Source organism: Rhinatrema bivittatum, chromosome 3, assembly GCF_901001135.1.
Source record: "Rhinatrema bivittatum chromosome 3, aRhiBiv1.1, whole genome shotgun sequence".
Lineage (NCBI taxonomy): Eukaryota > Metazoa > Chordata > Amphibia > Gymnophiona > Rhinatrematidae > Rhinatrema > Rhinatrema bivittatum.
Window position 1 is genome coordinate 36,908,645 of NC_042617.1, and position 16,330 is coordinate 36,924,974.

The following is a 16,330-nucleotide window of genomic DNA, read 5'->3' on the forward strand; positions in this document are numbered from 1 at the left end:
TATGGCAACACTATAAGCCCCTTTGTGCCTTATGGACTCTGAAGCACTTGCTGCTTATAATTATTTTACATGGCAGTGCCAATTGAGAAAACATGCCACTCTGCCACATGATGTTCCTCGGGTTAAAATGATACAATTTCCAAACTACTATCTGGATACTGTTGCCTCTGATCTCTCAGCTAATGATAGATCACATTAGATTTCCAGTGCCCCACCTTCCGTACACGTATGTCAGCATTTCTGCATGTCATCAGCTTTTCTTTTCTTCAGCAGTCATTTATGGCACCCAGTCATCTGTTATCTGCTAATTTTGCATCTGGCAGTAGTGAGTGTGTTACTTGGCCTTCAGATAGAAAGCACCAGTTTCTCTGTGCATGGCGATGTGAAATTTGCCGTCATCTTTTGGTTGGCAAGTTATTTATTGAATTTGGGTATAGGGTCTTCAGGCACCAGTTCTAAGGTTGTTGACCATTTTCAAAGTAAGCTGGCCAATTGTTTTAGCTCTCTCAACTTTGGAAAGATCGCTGCACCCTCTTTGTGTATCCATGATTGCCCCATCCTAAGATGTGCTGGTATTCTGATGGATAAGGACAGTGAAACCCTGGTTCGTCAGTTGTTTTGTAGACAGCATGCTACCTTTACAGAACTGGTACATATAGCACATCCTTTATTGAGCATTCAGTGACAGCCTTTAGCAGGGGTAGCTCCTACAAAAACTGTCCATTCCGCATCACAGAATGAATTTCTCAGCTTCCAGGTTCACATCTTACACAAACGCTTGCCTGAGCTAAAGACTGATTGTTTACAGACAGTGCAGAATCTGCACTGACATCATCGCTCCAGTGACAGGGTGGTGATTTTATGGTTAATTTCCTCAGACTTTCAGTTGCTTGCTCCTGCAAGGGAATTCTATTTTCTGCAGCACTGCATCCTTAGACTATATAACAACAACATTATTGCTGCAATGCCTCTGGACTCAGCGCTCTGCATTTTTTGGCAGGTCTATCCTGATAAGTCGTTTAGTTTATCATCATGACCATCTCGAAGCTCTATACCTGATAAAGCTTTGCTTTCCACTTGGTCATACTGTTTTGTGATGTTCCATAGGCCAGGCTGTCTGATTTACTTGCCTTCTTTGTCTTCTGTTGGATAAAGGAGGGATTAGCATCCAGTACCATGCTCTTGCCTCACTCCCCAAGACTGTGATCTTTTTGGTTCCACGATGCTGATTGGTACTTTTCTTCCAGCTACAGTTTCCTTTGCAGAAGCATAATGCTAGATACTCTACAGCATGGTTCTGTATTCCTGGTTATCACTGCCTGGATTTCACATGCTTCTGGGGATGTAAGTACAGGGTATAGCTCTAGCCTATGTGGAACAGGGTCATTCCACACCATGGCTTCGCAGCCACTTAACAGAAGATCCCATATTGAACACACTAAGATTTCCTATGGGAAGAGAGAGGGGCAGTGGCCCAGACACGGGCTTTGGCCAGAGTGAGGTTGTGTTTTGGTAGGAAACATGCAGTATGCATTGCAGAGTTTGAGGAACAGGTCTGTTATGTTACGGTTAGATGCAGTATGATTATAGCAATATACAGCATTACCAAATTTAAGATAGGCAACATCAAGTGCCTTTAGCTGGCCAAGAAAGTGTATTGATAGAGGGCCCCCTTCTGATTCTATGCAATTTTTCGCTCCACCCTCCACGTGCTGGAATCAATCTACTTGACATCAAAGAGGTAGTGGTGACACTTAATGAACAGCATCTTGACAGGTGTATGACGATATACAATATGCATTACCGAGTGTCAGTTATGGGTCTTGATATATATGCAGCAATATGAATTATATTTTCATAGCAGTTTGCTGCTTTGCCAAGTTCTGAACATGGGCCCAGATGTGTTTTCCGCTATACATTGCATTGCTGAGTTTGGGATATTTATTTATTTTATTTATTTATTTATTATTTTTATATACCGACATTTGATCTCAATCGAGATATCACGGATATGGCCGCAATTAGGTTGGTGGGGGAGCCCTTGGCAAGCAAGGTTTTGCTGCCGTGGGCAACCATGTCCGAGGGTGCACAACAAGTGCTATGTTTAAAGCTGGTCAGGCAGAGAACACCAAGAGGCTGGTATTCCTGCCCATATGTTCCATGGGTGGATGAGAATGGAGATGAGTTTCCTGTCAAGTCTTTGGCTTTGACAGCAGGGACTGCCTGCTCACCACCCAAAAATGTTGCACATTAATAAATGACTTCAATTCTTTTATGTACCACAAAGTCATTGCACCCCAGAGGACATTTTACCTATTAATCAAACATCGAATTGCAGGAATACTTGAGGGGTGCGTCTCTGACGATCTTGTGTCCTTGGTAACGAAAATAGTCCAATAGTACGATACTTATTGAACCTTTGCAAATTGAAATTCAGCAGGTGAGAGTGTGGTCAACTCTATGGGGAATTTCAGAAGTTATATCACAGTTGTTAATATTTAGTGACTGACCTATGCAGTGACCATATACATCCAATAAAGATCTTCTTTTGAATAATGCTGTGTTGTAGGTTTTCTTTCACAGGTCTGATTGGTAAAACGGGAGCACCAAGGTAAGCAGAAGAGGGAAGGAAATGGGAGTGTGTGGAGAGGATAGGCAGTAAAGAGGTAGAAGAGAGGAGTCAAGTTGCACCTGTCACAGTTGAGGCAAGTTGAATACCTGAAGCAAGACTGAAAAGCAGAAACCAAAACTTAAGTGTGCTATTAAGTGGTATTTGCATACAACTAAGAAAGTACAGGAGATGAAATACAAAACATTCAGCAATGTCTTTTACTAGGTTGCTATGTCTTCCTTTCCCTGCACCTCTGACCAATTCTGCCTTCCTTCCATTTCTTCATGCTTTCTAGAGCAGTCTCACGGAGTTCTTTACTGGTGACTGGGAACAGGGATTAATCACGATGGCAACAGAAGAGTGATGGATATTGTCAGCTAATAAAATTAGCCCTAGCTCATCAAAAAATATGATCCAGTTTTAAAACCAATATACTTAAAAGTTTTCACTGAGAAAAAAAATATAATAGTGTATAGAAGATTGTTGAGCCTTTTAGAATGAGAAAAAAAAAAGATTTGAAAAGGCACCAAGTCATCCTGTGTCAGTGTTCTGTGTGAATCAAACACAAAAAGAGCCAAAAGTAACCCAAAAAATAACTATCATAAACTAAGGAGGGAAACTATAATACAAATCCAAAATAACTGATCAACAATGAAAAAGAAAAAAAAAATCATGTGATATACTTATCATAAGATATTAGCAAGCCTGTCTGTGTATCCTGCCAATCCAGGTATGGACCACCCAGTCGGTTCTATCGGGTGGTCCCTACCTTAAGAGTAGTTTAAGGGTTTTTTTTAGAAAACATTCACAAAAGTCTTAATGCAAAATGTCAAACAAGCTCAATGTGGCCAGTGTTTCGCAGTAAACACTTCTTCAGGGGTTGAATCGCAAGTCCTTAAAGCACCAGACTGTTGTCATGCTTCCAGGACTGTAGGTCTCAGTGATTCAGTGACTGAACTGACCGGATGGGTGCATGCCTGGATTGGCAGGACACACCGATAGGCTTGCTGACGCCTTATAAGTGTATCGCTTGATTCCTGTGAGACAGGAATGAATGGACTTCCACCTCCCATCCCACTCACCTGCAAACCCAAGGTATTTACAGCAGGATTTAAACAGGTAAGATTCATTGACCTCAGACATTATAAAGCTGGATCCACAAATTCTGAAAAAATTAGAACTGACTCCTGGTAAAATTCAGAGGTTTAGTTCTTTTCTGGGTTTTGTTTTTTTTTATTTAACTTACAGTTCATTAGTTTCTACCCTGAGCTATTGCTCTTCATATCATGCTTTCTTAATGCTAAGCTCAGACTTCTAGCAGTGAAGGGGAGCACCATCCCAGAAAATATCTACATGGAGCATGTTACATGTCATCCAAAACATGTGAACTATTGATATGTGAAACGTTGCACAGTACACTGACCCAGAACTTTCATGGCACATTTGATGCAAATTATAATTGTGAGATTGCTTCAGAAGCAGTACAAATAAGGAAGAACAAATTAGGGAATAAAAATCATTAGAAATATTTCCTTTAAAAAATACATTTATTATCCTGGGGTTTGTAATGACAAATTTTGCCAGACTCCACATAGCAAATGAAGCTAATGTGCTTTGATATCCGATGACCTCACTACAAGTGGTGATGCTGTTCAATTGACTTTTTCTGGGGGAGGGGGATAATTAGCAGAAAGACCTTTGACTCACCAGTGAAGAGGGTTTCAATTGTAGAATTTTCCACACTGAGGGCTGCCTAAAAGTAAAATTTAACAATGTTGTAACATGTGACTGTCACATGTTAATTAGGGCAAAATATTCAGAGGGAGGATTACTGCAAGACCACAGAAGGAGTCTGGACTAGAATGAGCAACGGCCGTCAGAGAGGGGGAATATCCAGAGACCTGTGTGGGCTCTGACAATCTGAGCATCAGCTGCTCTTTTCTGCTCAATTAGCAATACATACATTCAGTTGAGGAGTAAGGAAGGACTGCTGATTATGTGAGTAGTTAAAGCTGAACTCGTGCTATCATAATGCTAATGCCATAGGCATAGCAGATAATATCACAGCTTGTTCTGAAGAGTAAAAGTTCAAGTACAAAAAAATCCCCACCAAAAAAAAACAAAACACAAAACAGATAATGGCTACCAGCACATGACATTTTCTCCCTTTTCAAAAAAAAAAATGGGGTATGGTACAATTTTATTATTAAATCTGAAATCTTAATAGGATCTTAAAACTATCTGGAGAACCTATTCCCCCATTCCCAAAAGGTTCTCTTAATCAAGCCAATCTTACTTCTAAAGGTAACTGAGGTTACATCTTAATCCAGATGTAACCTCAGTTTTTGAAGTCTTCACTCCTAAAGAAATAACCGCCAGTTCTTATTTACTTAACCCTATTATGTAGACGTAAACTTTTCATGAAGACTGTAATCTGTAAGCACCTGTATTTATTATAAGAATTTGTATTTACTATTTATATTTATTATTTAGCTATTAACATTGTTCTGTTACCACTTGGTACTATTTCTCTCCTTTACCTCAAACTCTAAGTTCCTACTAAGTTAGCCATGTTATTTATTTATTTATTTTTAATTTTTATATACCGAAGTTCTTGTAGGGACTACAAATCACTCCGGTTTACATAGAACAAAGAACTGCTCAACAGAGAGCGGAGCTTTACATGGAACTGTAGAACATATGGAACAGTATAACTGGTAGACAATTTAACATAATGATAACATAATGATAACAATTTAACATAATGATAACTTAAAATAATAGTTTATACCCAATCGTTGGATGTAATTGTATATTTGTTTAATTGTTCAATCTGTTTGATGTAATTTCTATTCCTGTTCTGTGTAAACCGAAGTGGTATGCACTAGTGCATGAACTCCGGTATATAAAAGCCTTTAAATAAATAAATAAATAAATAAATAAATAAAATAAATAAAGGATATGATGGATAATTTATCTGCATTTGTTATGATTACAATATGCAGTCTTTCAACATACAGTATATCTACTGTGAAAGTAATCCATTTAATACTTTTCATAACATCAGTTGTTTCAATTAAGATTCAGTTATATGAATATGATCCATGCAAGTGTTTCTAATTAAGAAAGATAGTCCTTCTGGCCTTGGTTCACTTTCGGAAGAATGCTGTAAAAAGGGAACTAATAATGTGTAAAATTCAAGATACTTTGTTGTACAGTCTTCTCGCTGGACAAGAAGTTTCAAACCTAAGCACTTGACAGAAAGAACTCACCTTGAAAGGGGCTGCTATTCAGAGCGTCTATTCCCAGTTGCAGAAGCAGAACCCAGAGGTAAACAAATCCCATCATAGGGAACAGACCAACATCGCAGACTGTGCTCTTCTGCTGTTGGAAAAAACGAGGCTACTTAAAGCGGCAGCAGCAGCATTCAAGGTAAACTCACTTACAATCTGTTAGGGAATCCCTAAAATGTACTATTCCTTCAGGAGTACTTTCACCTGGATAGACCATAAAGCTGCGACAGGTCTTCCTTTACTCAAGAGACCACAAGACACCTTGAATTTTGCTCATGAAAGTTTCCCTTAAACATGGTGTATGTACCCTGCATGAAAATATCACAAATCAGTTTTGATTTAAAATTCACATGTTTTTTTAAAGTTTCAAACACATTATAATAAAAGCTAAAAATCTCAAGCTTAGAAAACCCATCTGGTCTAAACTAGTTTCTTCTTCCCCTCTCTCGAAGCCCTTAGGTTCTCCATGCTGGGTTGAGGGCCTTCCCTACTATGGGCTGCTCTCCATTTAGCCAAGTGAAGGGGGGTGGGTTGAAGAGAGAATTGAGGGAGTTAATCACAATGTTAAAGTTAAAAATGTAAAGGAGTTTTCCCACCATGTTATCGCTAACCAAAAGAGAAACCTCTAACAATGGCTATAAAAAGCCTATGCTGAAAAGTTTGACTTGGTGGATCAGATTTCTGAATGTCAATTTTCAGGCTTGAACTGTGTCTTGTCAAATCTTACACGTATTAGCCCGACCACTAACAATGTGTATTTTCTAATCTGCAGTAAGTTATATAATGGAGAACTGATCCAGAGCTTTCCTTTTAAGTTAAATCTCTGATGCATTAGTTTAGCTAAAACAAATTCTAACATTTGGTTTTCATTAGTATCATAACTGAAACAAAAACATTTTAACAGTTGATCGCACAGTATTTTTAAGTTAATGTGCAACTTTGCTGGGATGAGTATCGATTGCAAACAGGCTACAGGCCAAACTCCCAAGAGCTGCTAAGTGATACACTAGGTTTTGAAAGGGTAAAAGTCGCTTGGCAAAATGTGTCATCCTTTCTAAAGAGAATAGGAAAACAAAAGAAAGCAGATATAACAGAATTAGCACTCATAAAAATGGAGCATACTAAACTGCATAGCTATATGCTATTTTATGATGGATTTTAGCAAGACACAAAAATTTATTACATCACTTATGCTGCTGGTGGTCCTAACAAAGAAAAGGCGGCTATCATTTTGGGGTGGGATTTAATGGGATTCTGGTTTTAATTACTCCCAAGCCCATTGCTACTTACGAATCTGGTACAGTAGTCATTTTCCTGTCCCAGATGGCTTGCAGTCTAAGCTTGTACCTGGGATAATAGAGGGTGAAATGACCTGCCCAAGGTAAGAAGGAGAATCAATGGGAGACGCAGGATTTGAACCCTGGCTTCCCTGGTTCTCAATTCACTGTTCTCACCACTATGCTACTCTTCCACTTTTCTTATCCTTATTTGAGAACAGATACTGGGGGGAGGGATGGCTGTTTGTGTGTTACTGCTGGTTGGAAAAGTAGAAGTCCTGTAGAAAAACAATCTAAAAATAAATGCCAGGAAACAGAACCACTCATCAGGCTGACCCGGTGGCTCAGTGACCACATGGAAGGTCCCAAGCCTTCCACACCTTAGATGTGCTGGGGATGGGAAGGCTGAAGAGGCAGTGTTCACAACCCCTTGGGAAGCGGTGATCATTTACAAGAGCAAGAGCAGGTGGCCGGATTCAGAGCCCATGACACAGGTTTACCAAGTTTGTCATCCAATAGCGCCAACATGGACTCAGCACTCAGAGCTCAGTAAAGACTTTACTGAGCATGCGCAGGACACAATTCTAGATTATTCTTTCAGAAATTAAGCCACTGAATTAGTACAAGTTTGAAATTTGGGAGCAGTAGCACCACTCGTCAAGACTTCAACCCTGGCTACTATGTTACTCCTCACAAGTTTCAAACTTGTACTAATTCAGTGGCTCAATTTCTGAAAGAACAATCTAGAATGGAGTTCAGCCATCTTTTTTCCAGGAAGTGGAAACTGAGCTGATATTATAAATCAGTTCTGCTGGGTGAAGAATCACCAGGGTTTGAGCACTGGTGGGGGCTGGGAATGGAGGATCTCTGGGATAAGGAGGAGGAAGCAAGTGTGTTTGTGGAGGAGGAAGAGTTCAGTTGGGTCTTGGCCCAACTCTGCTGCATGGTTCACCTGGGCCCTGACCCTCTCTTCCACCCCAACCCCATCCTAGCTCCCCTTCCTTTTTATCCACAAATTAATCCCTGAAGCAGATTCCACTAAATTGCATAAAACAGTATAAAAAACAACCCAAAAGCGATATTACAAATGATGATTTAAGGTCACCTGATACCATGTTCCCACAATGTGGGACCAAGGGTTGACAATGCTCACGTCTCTTACAGACGTGCTAGTTTAATACTGGATCTCTTGAAGTCCAAGGAGTGTACACAGCCCATACTCCTCTGTGTGCACGAGATCTTGGAAAGAGTAAGTAGCACAATAGCTTGATTAATATAGAACACAACCACCACTTTTGGAAGGAGTAGGTCTGTAGAACCACCTCATTGTGAAAAAATTACAGGTATGGTGAATATGAAATCAGAGCCTTTCCTTAGCAACTCAAGTTGTCTGCTGTTTTTTGGTTCAAGGAAAACTCAGAGAAACATAGAAATGTGATGGCAGAAAAAAAAAGAGACTGTATGGCCTAGCTACTCTGCCCTTCTACAGACTAATTTAGCTTGACAATTCCCATCACTCCCTCAGAGATCCCCTATGTTTACCCCATGCTTTCTTCAATTCAAATACTGTTTTCGTCTCCACCACCTCCACTGGGAAGCTGTACCAATCATCCATAACCCTCTCTGTAAAGAAATATTTCCTAAAATTACTCCCGAGTCTACCTCCTTTCAACCTCAACCCATAACACTGTGGAACACAATTTTTGTTGAGTTAGATCTGGCACTTGTTTTTGACTGACTTGACATCTGAATCCAAAAATGACCCCAGTTTTTCTCTATTATGTCAACTTTTTAAGGTACAGGATACCCTCCCTTTGTCCCAAAAATAATACAAAATATACATACAAAGGAAATAAAAGAAAAAATTACCTGAATATACAGTTTATTTAGTTATTTTATTCATACAAAGGCTATATATTGTTACTGTAGGTCAAATTGTGTACAAGTAGTAAAGTTCTGCTACCAAACATGCATATTAAGGTAAAAATTTACGCTTATAACTTTTCCGGCAGTGTTCAATCTGTGGACAATCTCACCTGATGCTCCAACAATAGTCAGTCATCATATGTACATCCCATCTACCCCGATACCGTGCCTCTATGACCTTCAAATCTTGATGGAATCGTTCACCTTGCTCATCACTGACTGCACAAAGGTTTTTCGGGAAGTCAGCAAGATGGCTATGCAGAAAATGCACCTTGATGCTCATGTTGCAACGAAGCATTTTGAAGCTCTCCAAGAGTTTCTGGACAATTTTGGAGTAATTCTGTGCTCGTGTATTTCCAAGAAAGTCCTTGACAAGGTTTTTGAATGACAACCAAGCATTCTTTTGGAGTTCTGACATTGTCCCGATGAAATGTTAATCTTTAATGAGTTATCGCAGTTTGTGGTAATATCTATGCAAAGCGCTAAGATAGGCTGTTTATTGCCAAGTGCGCTATTACCATAAAACACGTCCTTTTTCCTATTGCATGCAATATTTAGTGCATTTTGATAAATCCAGGCCTAAGGTAGGCTGTAGAGAAAAAACTTGACGTGATAGAAGAAAACTAACTGCAGTTTTGAAATCAGTATGCCTATTTAAGTCTAAAACAGCTGAAAAACTGAACTCAACAGGAATTATGTTAAAAATGGTTTGCCAGTGTAATCCATCATTCTAGAGCCTCCTTTCCATTATAAGAGACTTGCCTCCTGCGAGTGGAAACCTTGGAAGTATTTAAATGTCTCCAACATATCTTCCTTATCTCACCTTTTCTTTAAGGCAGGGGTGAGAAATTTCAGCCGCAATTCCCTGCCCATCACACATACATAGTAACCCAACTGGAGGGACCCTAACCAATTGTATGTGTGTATATGTATTTTATATCTATACCTATATATAGATATACATACACAAATATACATATATATTTACACACACACAGTAAAACCTATAATTGTCATAAATTCATCTGAAAATGGGGAATCTAATGAATAAATTGGCCTGAACTACAAACTAGACCATCCCTATTTTTTTTTATACATAATTCCTTAAGATATATATATATATATATATATATACATACCCACACCTATATGTGAAGGAGATACCACTGCCAACCAGTGGCTCAAAGCCCCCATTTTTCTCTCTTTCTTTTCAAGATGCTGAAAGGAGTAAGCTCACACGCACACACCCCATACCCAGGCCCAGAGAAAGCAAAACAGACACCCAGACAAAAATAGACATAGCTACCCCACACCCAAACAGAAATGGAGAGACAAAGACATCCCAAACCTAGACACAGATACATAGAGAGACAGAAAGCCAATACTCAGACAGGCACAGAGACACAGACATACCACACTGAGCAAAAAGAGGCAGAGATACAACATACCCAAACACAAGAAGAGACGAGAGTGAGCGAGAGTCAGATCTTCCTAGGTTGTGGAACACTGCAATGGATGCTCCCATGTCTAGTTCTGCCACAAAGTAAGCAACTCCCCACCCGAGCCTGCCACAGCAGAAGTAGCTCCTCTCTCTCGCCCACCGAAAGAGACACATGGCTAAGCTATGGCATGCTTACAATGGGATCACGGCATTCTGGTTGCTCCCTCCCTCCTGAGCTTGCAGTGCCTCCACGTCACTACGACTTGACAGCATTTTTTTCTTCCTTCCAGTGGGCCCCCTTCAGGATTGTTCAGGCCCCCCCCCCCCCAGTTTGCTCATCCCTGCCCTTTAAGTCTGTCCCCATATGCTTTATAATGAAGACCACTGACCATTTTAGTAGCCACCCTCTAGTACAACTCCCAACTGGTTTATATCCTTTTGAAGGTGAACCTATATTGGGGCAATATCACCTCCCTTTATCTAGTGACCATTCCTCTCCCTATGCAGCCAAGCATCTTTATGGCTTTCGCTGTCACTTTATCCACTTTTTTTTTTTTTTTTTTTTTTTTAGCTACCTTACCCACTAGTATCGGTGCAAACTGAAGTCTATTGATCCATTAGCTACAGAAGAGCTATTTCTAACTGCACTGGCTAGTGAAGAAAAGGGTGTTACAGCCAGCAATGCAGGACTACTGCAACCAAAAAGCTCTCCTTAATTATTCAAAAGGATTTTCTAAGATACTATATGTAAGGATTGAGGAAATATTGGGGTAGATTTTAAAAGATGCGCGCGCACACATGGACACGCCGATTTTATAACACGTGCACCCTAACGCTTGCATGTTATAAAATCGGGTGCCTCCATGCATGCATGTGCGGGCAGCGCCTGCAAGGGGGGGGTGAACGTTTGCAAATTACGCATGGCAACGCAATCGGGCCTTCCCCAGTTCCCTCCCAGTCTGCTCCAATTAAGGAGCAGACTGGGAGGGAACTTCCCTGACACCCTAAACTCCCTCCCTCTTCCCCTCTCCTCCCCACCCACTAAACCTGTCCCAGTGACTTACATTTTTGTTGTTTTATTACTTACTGCTCCCCTGGAGCAGAAATAGTTTGCGCATGCCGGCCAACTGCCAGCATGTGCGTCCCCGGGACAGCGGCTAATGGCCACTGTCCTGGCTGGCCTCTGTCCCGCCCTGCCCAGACCATGCCCCCCAACCCAGTCCCTTTCTCAGGCCCGGCATCTACGCATGTGGCCAGACTTTTGAAAATGCGCGCAGCACACAGGGCCCGGCCACGCGTTTAAGTACAGAGTTTTACACGCACTGGGCTTTTAAAATTTGGCCGATTATGCTTAATTAGCCAAACTTGGATAGTGTTTATGAAGGCCTGGTGGGGAGGGGGAGGGGTTGATAATATATATAGAATCCCACTTCCTATTCAGTGTACAGGTTACTAATTCCCCACTGCTTTGTCCTGAAATCTGGTAAAATGTGATTTTCTTTTAAGCACATCAAATAAGCTTAGCCTTGGGCATCACTTAACAAATGGGATAAAAGATAAAGACTAGATCTAGATCTATACCACTCTAGATATAACTAGCTATAGATCTTCACATAAATATATACCCACAGACACTGCAGCAGGGGTGTACAAATTCATTCCTTCAAGGCTGCAAAACTAGTCTGGTTTTCAGAAATAAAACTGCATGCATTTGGACTAAGACATAGATTCATTTATATAATTGGTTACCCTGAAAACAAGATCAGTTTGCGACTTTTGTGGACAGGATTTGCACATGCCTGTGCTACAGAAGGAATAAACTGACTTAAGTCTGTACCTTTTTTTTTTTTTTTATAGAAGAGATATATAGCTGGGATGTATTGTTACCTTTACTGTCTGCATGTCCTATTGAGCCCCACTCACAATTAGTTAAGGATTCTCTGAATATCAGAGGAAAGATGCCATCTACTTTGAACATAAAATTGCCTTTTATCCCGGTACTACTTTAGTATTTACCTCTAATCCCTTAAGCTCTCTCCGAAACTTAATCTCTGTAAGGAATCTGATCATCCTGGCTACAACTAATCTGTTCAAAACCTGTAGCTGAACATATCCAGTATATCAGTGTCCTCCTAAAACCTGTCTTTTCCATGCCAACCCTCTTCTTCTGGCTTTAAATGTTTAAGGGTTTCCATTCCAAACATCTTACAGTTATACACACTCAACTATGTGCCCTATTATAGTAGATCAAGGACGATTTAGCAAGAAGGCATATGCTTCCAATTTCATGGCTGGGATGAATACATTTTATTAAAATGAATATTCTACCTAGGGTATTGTTCTTTTTCCATATGTTACTGCAAGAAGTCACAAACCCTTTTCTGAGAGCACTCAGCAGGGTCGTCTGATGTTTCTTATGGTCATATTAAAAAAAAAAAAAAAAAAAGTCAGATTTCTTTAGAGAAATTCTTTAGAGAAAAACATGCTGAGACACCATTTTTGAGGGAATATGAAACAAATAGCACTGGACTTCTATGGAAGATGAAACTGACAAACCAAACTATATAAGTATTCATTATGTTCACTGATCGTGCAAAAATGTTCCTGAACTTAAGGAGCATTAGCTATCTTTTTCTCAAAAGGTACAGCAGAACATAACAATGAAGACTTAAAAATGTGTATTTAACATCTCCCCATATTTGTCAATTCCACTATTTGAATATGCTGCCATTGGGGATAAGAGTTTTAAATGATGATTCTCTAATTCAAAGATAAAGAGTCAATCTTTATATGCCAACCAAATGCACTAGGCTGACAGTAAATCTGGGAAGAGACTTCTGTCCAGCCTTCCTAGCCAGTGAGGGTATTTGAGTGAGAAGGATATGCCAAGCATATATAACTACAAAAAATTGTGGCAATTTTTACATATATCACACCGCTAAAGAATCAATAAATTATAGTGACATATATAATAATTATTCAAAAAAATTATTTAGTACAAAACATTAATGTATAAAATCCCATTTCTTACATCAGATACACATAGAATCAACCCAGGAACAATATATACCCCGCTTTATTTTATGTACAAACATTCATTTGTAGAAAAGCAAAGGAAATTTGAAGAAGAAATGTTGTAATTCTTTTTTAAAATTGTGTGAATGGATGTATGCATGTTTATTTTAATGTACAATATGGGGTATATATTGTTCCCGGGTTGATTCTATGTGTATCTGATGAAAGAAATGAGATTTTATAAACTAATGTTTTGTACTAAATAAAGAATTTTTTGAATAATTATTCTGTAAAACGTAAAGCATGGAAAAAGAGAATTAAAAAAATATATAAAAAAATAAAATCAGAACAAGGCTAGACTAGGAAGCTGTTCAGTTTATTTTTGGTTGGGACTGAAGTTGATGTTGCATGAATTGGCTTGGCTTGCAGAACAACTCTACTAGAAACTAACTTAGCCAGCTCCTAGACTTGAAATGGATCTGTTCAATTTCCTTTTATCAATTTTATTCTCTCAGAAAATTACACTATGTGTGGCCCTTAAATTATCTGGAATAGCTTGCTCTTCAGGAAAGGTGACATCAATGCAGAGAGAGGTCCTTATTCAGTAAGTTTGCAAGAAGACAAGTTATCCGGCTAACTCTAGCCAGAAAACTTTTCACAGATATTCAATGGGACAAGTCTCCAGCTGAAAATACTCAGCTAACCTTATCCAGGTAAAGATATCCAGATATCAGCTACCCCAGCCTGAGCTAAAGAAGTCTTGAAAATGGTTAATTTCTAGATGTGTCGAAATCAGATGATGTTAACCCCCTACTAAGTCGGAGGTAGCTTGCTTCTCTCAGTCTAAGTCTTTTAGCTGATCACAAATTTATTCCATTTAAGGAAACCATGAGGAATCTTGGAGTTATATTTGATGCCACATTATCTCTTTTAAATCCCAGTTTCAGCAACTCTTCTGTACAAGATATTACAAATTACGTCTGCTAAGGCATGTTAAATATATTATTGACCCCATGGATTTCCACCCAATTCTACAGGCTTATGTTTTAACCTGCATGGACTATTGCAATTCACTTTATCATAGACTGCCAATTTAAAGTCTAAAAGAGCTGCAGATTTTGCAAAATTCTGCTGCCCACCTGGTTTCTAACAGACAGTGGAATAAGCATATCACACACGTTCTGAAAGAACTACACTGGTTGCCCATAAAGCAATGAATTAAATCCAAAGTTTTAACTTTAATATTTAAAATGTTGAAACTCAGTGGGCCAGAATATATTCCAGCGAGCATTGCGGTCTACCAGTAAAAATCGTTTAGTTCCCACAGTTAAAGTTGCCAATCTTGCCAGCACAAAGAACCATACATTTGTTATTTTTGGGCCATTATGTTGGAATGCACTGCCTAATCAAATGAGGGAAATTAATGGTATAGCAGTGTTCAGGAAACAGCTTAAGACTCCCCTTTACCAGGAAAGCTTTTGGCTAATAGCAAATGTGCAACGCAGTACAGTCTAAATGGGTTGCTGTATGTTTGTATTACTTTTCTTTTGTGTGTTATAAATGTTGATTGTAACATGTATTTTAACACTGTTTTGTTCTCCACCTAGCAAAACTACACTATAGGCTGATGAAAAATACTTAAAATATTTCATAGAAGCATGACATCCAGCTTACCTAGGCTGCCCATCCACACCAACTGCTCCGTTCTACAATCCCTATCCACTACCCTCAGAGATCCTTTGTGCTTGTTTCAAGCTGTCTTGAATTCAGATACTGTACCACTTCCATTGGAAAGTTGTTACATGAATCCACCACCCTTTCTGTAAAGAAATATTTGCTTAGATTACTCCTGCGTCTACCCCCTTTCACTCTCATCCCTCATTATAAACCTCTTTTTCGATGAAAGAGGTCAGACTCCTGTGCACTAATACCTTGGAGATACTTCTACTAGGATGTACATATGTTTAGATCTTTTAAATCTGTCTCTATATGCTACTGAATGAAGACTATTGACCATTTTAGTAGCCATCCCCTTGACCAATGCCACCCTGTTTATACCTTTTTGAATGTGCAGCTTCCAGAATTGTACACAGTATCCCAATGAGGTCTCACCAGGACTTATACAGGAGCAATTCACCTCCTTTTTTTCTGCTGTCCATCCTCTCTCTATGCACCCAAGCATCTTTCTTGCTTTTGCTATGTCCTTATCCACTTATTTGGCCAGCTTAAGACGATCTGATATGATCGCTCATTTCATGCATAGAAAAAATTTCATCCTCTATCCTGTACCACTCCCTTAGCTTTTGCAGCCCATTGCTAAAAACAAAAAATGTAAAATCATGCATTAAATCTTAACTGTCAGATTCAAGAACATGCCCCAAGCTTTGCTAGATTCCTCCATCTTTTTCACACCTTCCTGGGTGTTTATCCTCTTGCAATTTTAGTATTATCTGTAAAAAAAAAACCAACAACCCCAAAAAACAAAAAGACAAACCTTTTCAGATAGCCCTTTCACAGTATCACTTGTGAAAATGTTGAAAAGACCTGGTCCAGGGCCCGATCCATATAGCACACTACTACTGATGCTCCTCTCCTCAGAGTGAACTCCATTTACTCTACCTGTTATTGCCTCCCACTCAACCAGTCACTTTAGGGCACTCAGTTTATTTATATGTCGCCTATGCGGAACTGCGTCAAAGGTCCCTGATCCAACTCTCTAGTCACCTAGTCAAAGAAATTGATCAGATTCATCTGACAAGACCCTCTG

The 16,330-nt window shown here is 39.5% G+C and overlaps 1 protein-coding gene across 6 annotated transcripts in view; it reads right to left on the reverse strand.

Moving 5' to 3' along the window:
* The window catches only part of DISP1 (dispatched RND transporter family member 1), a 429,672-nt gene that overhangs the window by 363,864 nt on the left and 49,478 nt on the right, over nucleotides 1–16,330 (reverse strand). For 2 of the 6 annotated variants that reach the window (XM_029593122.1, XM_029593125.1), the window contains exon 2: nucleotides 5,884–5,995. The exons of 3 other annotated variants lie outside the window; for them this stretch is intronic. The gene's annotated coding sequence lies outside the window, so the exon portion shown is untranslated. Of the gene's footprint in view, nucleotides 1–4,318; nucleotides 4,365–5,883; nucleotides 5,996–16,330 lie in introns of all 6 variants that reach the window. One more of the 6 variants, XM_029593123.1, reaches the window with a different exon arrangement.